Below are 8,103 nucleotides of genomic sequence, written 5' to 3' on the forward strand. Positions count from 1 at the left end.
TTAGTAAAGTGTGTTCAATTGAAACTATTTTAAAAGATACCAGAGGGTTGCTAACTAGCTGTTTCAGTGGGAGCCTATAGATAGGCAAGTCCCTCAGGGGAATCACCAGGACCCAAGGCTGAAGGCTCAGCTGTAAACACCTGGGGCTATAAGGACTGAGCAGGCTCTCCCAACACACTAACAGCCTAAAACTGTGCTTTATACCACACAGCAGAGACTGTACTGATGTGAAGGCTGGCACAGTCATTAATGGTACTCGAGACACTCAATTTCTCATATCAACATGTCTGGGAACACAAATCAGTAAACCTGATGTTTGCTTATAAGTGTGTGTAGGTTGCTCAGTCGTGTCTGATTCTTTGCAACCCCATGGACTGTAGCGCGCCAGGCTTCTCTGTCCATGGAATTCTCCAGGCAAGAATACTGGAGTGGGATGCCATTCTCTTCTCCAAGGGATCATTCCCGACCTAGGGATTGAACTTGGGTCCCCTGCACTGCAGGCAGATTCTTTACCATCTGAGCCACCAGGGATGTTTGTTTAGTGAGGTCAGAATTACAGAGGAAAATGAAAGCTCTAAAGGGATCTCACACCTATGGAGCAGCCTCACAAATTTTTCCTATTTTCTACATGGCTAGCACGGTTGGTGATCAGAATCATCCACTAGTCAGAGGATTCTACCAGAACAGTGGGGAACCAAAGCTATTAAATTCTTACCTGCTAAACCCTCTGTTAATCAGTTAACAATTTACCTCATGCCAGGTACTCTGCAATAAAATTGAGCACCTAGAACACCCTCTGATTACCTAGCTTGGAAAGAAAAATACCACATTTGCATACTTAGGAGTCACTTCTTAGGATAAGCTACTGTCTCCAGACAGTTCATATCATCTATCAGGACTGATGGTTAATACTTTCGATTGTTTAAGGGTAACCCCATACTTGGAGAGTTTCACTCCTTTACCAGCTACAGAGTCAGAGGCAATACACACACACACACGTGCACACACACACACGCTCTCTCTCAGGGACATAATAAATATGGAGGTATTTTTTAAATGAGTGTTAACACAAAGTTTGAGAAGAGAATTAGTCAAGTAAGGTAGGCATGCTAAAGAAAATAAATCATATGGACATATATTTTACTGAGCGTTGGGCAATGAATAGTAGATGAGAGATGACTTGTTAAATAAAGCTTCAACCTTCAGGTTTTTTTTTTTTTTTTTTGGACCCATCAGAGCATGTTATCCAAAATCACAATTATTTTTCTACTAGAAAGGCAGCTGTGCTATTGATGAGAAATGGCTGTTTCCAGTATGGACGCCTACTTGCTACACTACGTATCGAAGGCTCCATGAGTTTCTGGAATCTGAACCAAGAATGGTCTGTAGAGATGACACCAGAACTGAGTGTGGCCTGCTAATGAAAATAGTAGGACAAGTGTTCCACGCAGAGGAAATGGCCTGAAGAGGAAAAACCATATGCAATGCATGTGCAGGAAGTGACAAACAGTTCCGTGTTACCAAAATAGATTCTGAACTTGGGGTCTGTAAACAAGGACACAGAGGCAAACCACTGTGTTCAGTGTCTGATGAGACCACGAGCTTTCATCATATATATATTTTTTAAGTATCCCTGATTGAGGATGGGGAGATGAGTTAAGAAGAACTGTGCACCAAATGCATGACAGGGAGGGGCAGGGGACAAGAGATGAATTCCTCAGGGGCCACAAGACCAGGCTGAGTCATGCTGGACTCCTTTCTGTGCAGACTGGGATCCTTTAGTAGAATGAAAAGGGATGTGTAAAAGGAAGACTGGCTGAAACGTAGGCGAAAGCGAAGTGCAGGCAACAGTCCAAAGCATCCCAGGAGCCAAACAAGAGCAGTGGGAACGGAGAGAAGGGAATCAGAGAAATGATTAGGAGACAAAAAAACAAGCAGGCTGGATATTCACATTTGCTTGTATCAATCTATGCACAGAGCGTCTCTGGGAGGATTCTCAATTAACTGATAACACTGGTTGCCAGTGGACAAGTGAGGCGGGTACCAAGAAAGAGGATGAGAGGGCATCCTTCCCACTTTTACCTATTTGTACCTTTTGAATCACACGAAGGTAACGCCTACTGTAAAAATAAAACGGTTTTTAAAAAGACATGGAGCTTATCGTAATAAGATGCCTCTATTTAAAAATTTAATTTTTTCTCTCCAAACCCCCTCTCAGTGTTTCAAGGTGCACTTCTGAACTCAGATCATTTTTACCTCAAAGGCTCCTGGACTGCACCCATGATAGTCCCTTAAGAAGGGCCAGTCTCTCTGTTGACCAGGGTGATAAATGCATGAAACTGAAGTGGACACCATAGAGATATAAATAAACAACTAGTTCCCTGGTTACATTCAACCAACATAATATGTAGTTGTCAAAATACCAGAATGAAGAAAGTCTGATTAATTAACTCAGGGAGCTCAATCTTCTCAATTTTAAGATAAGAGCTCAAAGAAGAATCTCTATGATTTACTAAAAACAAAGATGAATCAAATAAATTACTGATGTGAAAGAGATCAGATGTGAGGCCCAGTGTGGTGAGTGTTAAGCTAATATAGGCTAACCCTTTAGCCTATATTCATTTTTTTTAATTAAATAGAATGAATCTCCTATTCAGCCTGATAACAGCATATAAAGCAGGTACTCCAGAAATAACTGACATAAAGTGAATGGTTTGAACAATTTTAAATTAGCCAATAGCAGACATAAATTTAATAGTTAAAAAATAAGTGGATCTTAGCTTTGCAAAACTAAATAAGAACACTGTTTCCCATTTGGCCATAAAGCTCAAATATACTAAACAGGCAATACTTGTTCAAAGCATAGTTAATGGTACCTGTTAAACTTCTTAATCAAAACATACTGTGTCCAAAGATCAATTCTGCAAATGTTTCCATTCATTGCTTTTATGTTTTATATTTTGACTTGTTCTACAAGATGTTGTGAGTCAGCTTAAAATAATAAATTCAATAAAATGGGAAACTCTATTAGGTAAAAAAATCAGAATAAGAAAAAAAAGGTAGAACAGAAACTCAAGACCAAAGGGAGAGTTAGATCATCAATATTCACTCATAGGTTTTTATAGGGTTATTAAAATTAAGCTGCAAATTTGACTCTGCGTTTCCTAGTTGCAAAGCAGAAAGGGAAACTTAATCGATTATCTAATTCTAGTTCTGCATGATGAAAAGAAAAAAGGACACTCAATAATTATTCAGGGGAGGTAAAGCTTTTCTTTGGCATTTAGAGTTAAATGGAATTTCTTGCATAAGTCTTCAAATAGGAGCTGTAAAATGAACTATGATCTTAATAACCACATCTCTTAAGTAACAACAGTAGGTTTCTTGTGACTGTCTTTATTAATAGAATGCTTCCTTGTGAGCACCATTTGGGGGGGGGTGCAAAGAATGCACAACAAAGTAAGCAAAGTACACAGTTTCTGAAGATCTGGGTACCCACCTGGCCTAACACCTAGAACTGGAGGGGAATGGGCGGACATTACAGCCTTTGTTCAACCAACTCTCTATATAAACATTTCTCTCATATAAGCTTCTTATCAAATTTATGAGCAGACAAGTCATAGTCCCCGGCATTCCATACCGCCATTAAAGAGAGATTAGCATACCACAATTATTCTTCATCCACTAGTCACCCACATTTGAAACTCAAGGTTATATAAATTTTCTTTTCTCTATTTTTTCTGCAACCATAACAATGCTCGTTCTAACACAGGTGAATTGAGTGGATGTTACTGGATGTAAACAATAACAAAATTATGGATTGGGATTAAAAAAAAAAAAAAAGACAGTAAGGACATTTAGCGGGCTTCCCAGCAGTCGCTACTGGTAAAGAACCCATTTGCCAATGCAGGTGGCAAAGGGGATGTGGGTTCCATCTCTGGGTTGTGAAGATCTGAAGGAGGGCATAGCAACCCACTGCAGTGTTCTTACCTGGAGAATCCCATGGACAGAGGAGCCTGGGTGGCTACAGTCCATGGGGTCGCAAAGAGTTGGACACAACTGAAGCTACTTAGGTCTCACACACACAAGCGACATTTAGCAAAGAAGGGGACAGGGGTTTTGGTAATAAAACTTAGGAAAGATATAGAGAAATAAGATAGAATAAATCCAGGTCTTAGGATTGAATTCCAGTGGTGTATGTGGAGGCAAGGTGCTAGGGGGCTCAGTGGTCAGGACCCAGGTAGAGTCATTCAATTGCAGAGGCGCTGTGCACTGGGACGCAGGTCTCAGAGGGAAAAATGCCTCTTTCATTCTGACATTAGGAACTGATTCCAAGGCCAAGAGTGCCAGCACAATCAAGCTATCTGCAACAAAGAGAGTTTAATGTAACTGCAGGGGAGGGTTCTTTTAAGAAGTTTAGAATGAGCAAAGTAGAATGATGTAAATTAACTGCTCAATATCCTTGACCACAAATTTAACATGCATAAAATGTAGCTATCTTTATGTCATGAGAGAATTTTTGCTCTGTTCAAATAAATCATAATGTATTTTTCATAAGCTCCCTCCTACTGTTGGTTCGCCCAGTCTCGCCACCTTTTACATAAAAGTGTTATTTCCTCACCATCCAGCAAGAGCCCACGTAGGCTGGTGGAGCAATAGTAATATACTAGGGCTTACCGTACTTTTGTGGAAATGAGTCTTTGGGGTAATATGTAATAAGGACGGTGAAGAGTATTAAAATGATAAAAAAGGAAAGGAAGAAAAAGGAAAGATAATAAGTGACTGGATCATTCGCAGACAATTTTGTTAAAGTGAAAAAAGGTTAATTCTGACTCATAAAACTTACATAATGGAAAAATAAAAACAAAACTGGAAATACCACAGTGCAAAAATAAAGCAAATCAAATGTAATGCAGTTATCCTTGATGATTTCAAGATAATATAAAATTTAAAAGGAGAAAGGAAACAAATCTTCCAAACCCTTGATTTCACAATCACTTTGGTTCTCGAACTTGAAAACTGCTATGTTTATATACTGAGGGAAACCCATACTGTTGAAAACATGTATCTATATCACGTATTTTGAATCATTTAGGAATTACAGACTCTTCTAAATGTTTTATTTTCACCTTTACCTGTAATAAATACATTACAATTAGGTCAACCACAACAACTCAACCCTAAAATAAGTTAATATGTCACTTATTAACCAAATCGCTGTTATTCCTGGAGTAACCTGAAATTTCCTTTACACAAGCTGCCACTTTTTAAGTGTGTTTTAGAGTTTAATTAAAATAGGTTTGATTACCCATTAGAAAAAATGTGCAAGCTTAAAAATGAAATTATATTAGCATTTGGGGAGAATTACCTTATTTAACAACACATTAAAGAAGGAAAACATATGGTCTTAAAAATGTCAAAATTCAACTTAAATGTTGACATAACTAATTTTGACTATTTATGCAAAGAAGTAATTTTAAAAATACAGTTAAGCTTCAAGCACCATAGAGTAAACAAATATGTTTTAAACCTAAACTGTCTTTCGATGAAGCCTGAAACACAGCTCATTCAACAAATAACCCACGAGAACCTATTATGTATCAGACCAGGGTATTAGGAGACTGAACAAGAGGAAGTCTCTATCCTCCTGTAGCTCTCAACCTTAATACGTTAATAAAATCGGAGCGTACAATGATCCACTTTCCCTCTCTTAACTTTACTGCTTAATACGAAATTTGAACATGATAGCCTGTGAAGAGATAATCTTGCCAAAAGGTTATCGTTCGTTCTGATGTACGAACTTTACATCGTACATGGGAGAGAAGAAACAATTTATAGCCAGTTTCTCAAAAGTACAAACCTTATTAACATCTAGCTGGAAGCTAGGCTGCGCCCAAGGCTGCCTCTGCTGGCCGACTCCGAGCATCTTTCCAGCAGATTCTAAACTCCCTACACCTGTATCAAACTTGCCATGCTTCCAAACACATCTCTTCAGGAAAGCTGAAGGCTCGCTCCCAGGTAAGCAGCACGAGAATTCCCCAGCCTCATCTAGCTCCTGAATATCTGATTTCTAAAGGGGCCTTCTCCAACTGGCCCTAAATGACTGAGTACAAGAATCTGGGACGTCACTTTCACGTATCAATCAGCTAGCTCCGAAATACATCAAAATCCTGAGTGACTTCTACCTGCCGCTAGAATAACTCTTTGCGTGGCTGCACATTGGGAGAAAACAGAAAGAAGGCATCTGTTCATCAGGCCGAAAAAATACGGTGACATTTATCCACCTGAGTTCCTGAAAATTCGGCCGAGCTCCCTCTCTCCATCCCCCAATAATCCTCACACCAATCCATCCTCCCCGCCCCTGCAAGCAGCGCGGGCCCCTCCGGGCCCAGGGGCTGGACGGGGAAGGGTCACGCTCTCCTTCGCTACCGCTCGGCCTGCCGAGCTCAAGAGGAGGCTGTCAGGTTAACAGGGGGGGTGCTGCGCCCAGCGCCATTAGAACACCTCCGAGCGCCGCACCGAGCTCCGGCGGGAGGCAAGTTTCGCGGGTCCCGGCCCCGGCCCCCCGCCCCTCCGCAGCGGCAGCATCAGCCGCGGTGGCGGCCAGGGCTGGCGCCCGCCTCGCCACCTACCTACTGCAGGGCGGGGGCGCCGGCTCCTCGGGTCCCGGAGAAGGGCGTCGGGAGCTCGCATTTCTGGGAGCGGTGGCCTCTGCCGCTGGGCGCGGGGGAGCGCATCCTCCGGGGTGGGTGGGAGGAGGGGTCGGGGGAGGACCGCGCGGTGACGCGGAGCTGGGCGGGAGGGAGGAGCGCCCCGGCGCGCGCCCCGCGGGACCGGCGTCCCGCGCTAGTGGACTGCTCAGGCCTCTCCCCTTCGCGCGGCGCCTAGCCAACCCTGCGGGTGCGCCCGCGAGTCAGGACATCGGCCGCGACAGGCTGCCGGGCCCGGCCGGAGGCGGGGAGCTGCGGGTGGGACGACGCGGTGCAGACGCCCGCCTCTAGCTCCGCCCGGGCCGCACCACGCTCGGCGCCCCTGCGCCGCGGCGGGGGCCGGGGAGCTCGGAGGTTTGGCTCGGCCGCTCGGGCTGCAGCTGCTGCATCCTCCCCGCCCCGGCGATCTCCGGGCTGGGAGGCTGGGGGCACCCGCGACGGCTGGCAGCCTCGGCGGCCCGGGCGCAGCCCCAGCCCCGGCCCGGCGGCTCCGCCCAAGAGAGCTGCGCGCGCGGCCTCCGCAGGCCGCGGCCCTTTGTGACGCCTCCCGGGAGTGAGCTCGTGGCGCTTCCCGCGGCCGGCGGGCCGGTGGCGGAGCCTAAGGTCTTCTTACCTCGCCCCGGGCGGGTAATCCCCTACCGCTGGCCACCACTCTCAGTGTGAATACGGCTTTGAGAGCAGAGCTCGAGTTCGTGTCTCCCCGAGCATTAAAGCCCTGAGGTTCCTTGTAGCTTGGGGACCGCTGGTCACAATAAATTCATCCTTCTGTCCTTTCCGGCGTTGTGTTTCGCAGAGGGGCCCCCATGTCCTCCCCCCCTCCCGCTCCCATCCTCCGCACAGTATCCGGGCTGCTGACAAGTTGCTGTCATTGCAGCAGTGGGGACCGAGCAATTGAGCCCTCCAGGCTGACTCTTGGCAAAGACCGGAGGGAGCCTGGGTTGGGAAGCTTGGCATCAGCTGCGGGCCAGTGCCTGTGAGCTTCCCATCCCCACTGGGGAGCTGTTCCTTCTAAGGTCCCATGACCAGCACTGCAAGATGACTAGGTGGATTTGGCCGTGAAATTGACCCTTACGTAAGGAAAAGACTTAATGGTGGAGCCTGCAGCTGGTGCGATAACACTGGTGTGTCAGAGGCCAGACACACAGGCCCAAGAGATAGCAGCCTCCTCTGGCTTGTTGTTGCTGCTTATGCTGTAACAGCCTCTCGTGAAAGACAAGCGAAGCATTTCACAGAGATGGCTTTGGAATTTCAGTTGCAACTGGTTGCGTCTTGCAAAATATGGAATAATTACCCAATTCTGTACTGAGCATGTATAAAACTGGACCTCGGGTTTATATCTTTTTGCTTTGAATGTGAGGAATTGGAAATTTTCCTTTTTTTTTCTTTAGGCATTATG

The 8,103-nt window shown here is 45.1% G+C and overlaps 1 protein-coding gene across 4 annotated transcripts in view; it reads right to left on the reverse strand.

The window, feature by feature from the left end:
- NCOA7 (nuclear receptor coactivator 7) overlaps positions 1–7,424 on the reverse strand; it is a 157,165-nt gene extending 149,741 nt beyond the window's left edge. For 2 of the 4 annotated variants that reach the window (XM_018052951.1, XM_018052949.1), the window contains exon 1: positions 6,630–7,205. The gene's annotated coding sequence lies outside the window, so the exon portion shown is untranslated. Of the gene's footprint in view, positions 1–6,629; positions 7,206–7,320 lie in introns of those variants that run through there. The other 2 variants (XM_005684484.3, XM_018052950.1) reach the window with 2 other exon arrangements.

This window comes from Capra hircus, chromosome 9 (genome assembly GCF_001704415.2).
Source record: "Capra hircus breed San Clemente chromosome 9, ASM170441v1, whole genome shotgun sequence".
Lineage (NCBI taxonomy): Eukaryota > Metazoa > Chordata > Mammalia > Artiodactyla > Bovidae > Capra > Capra hircus.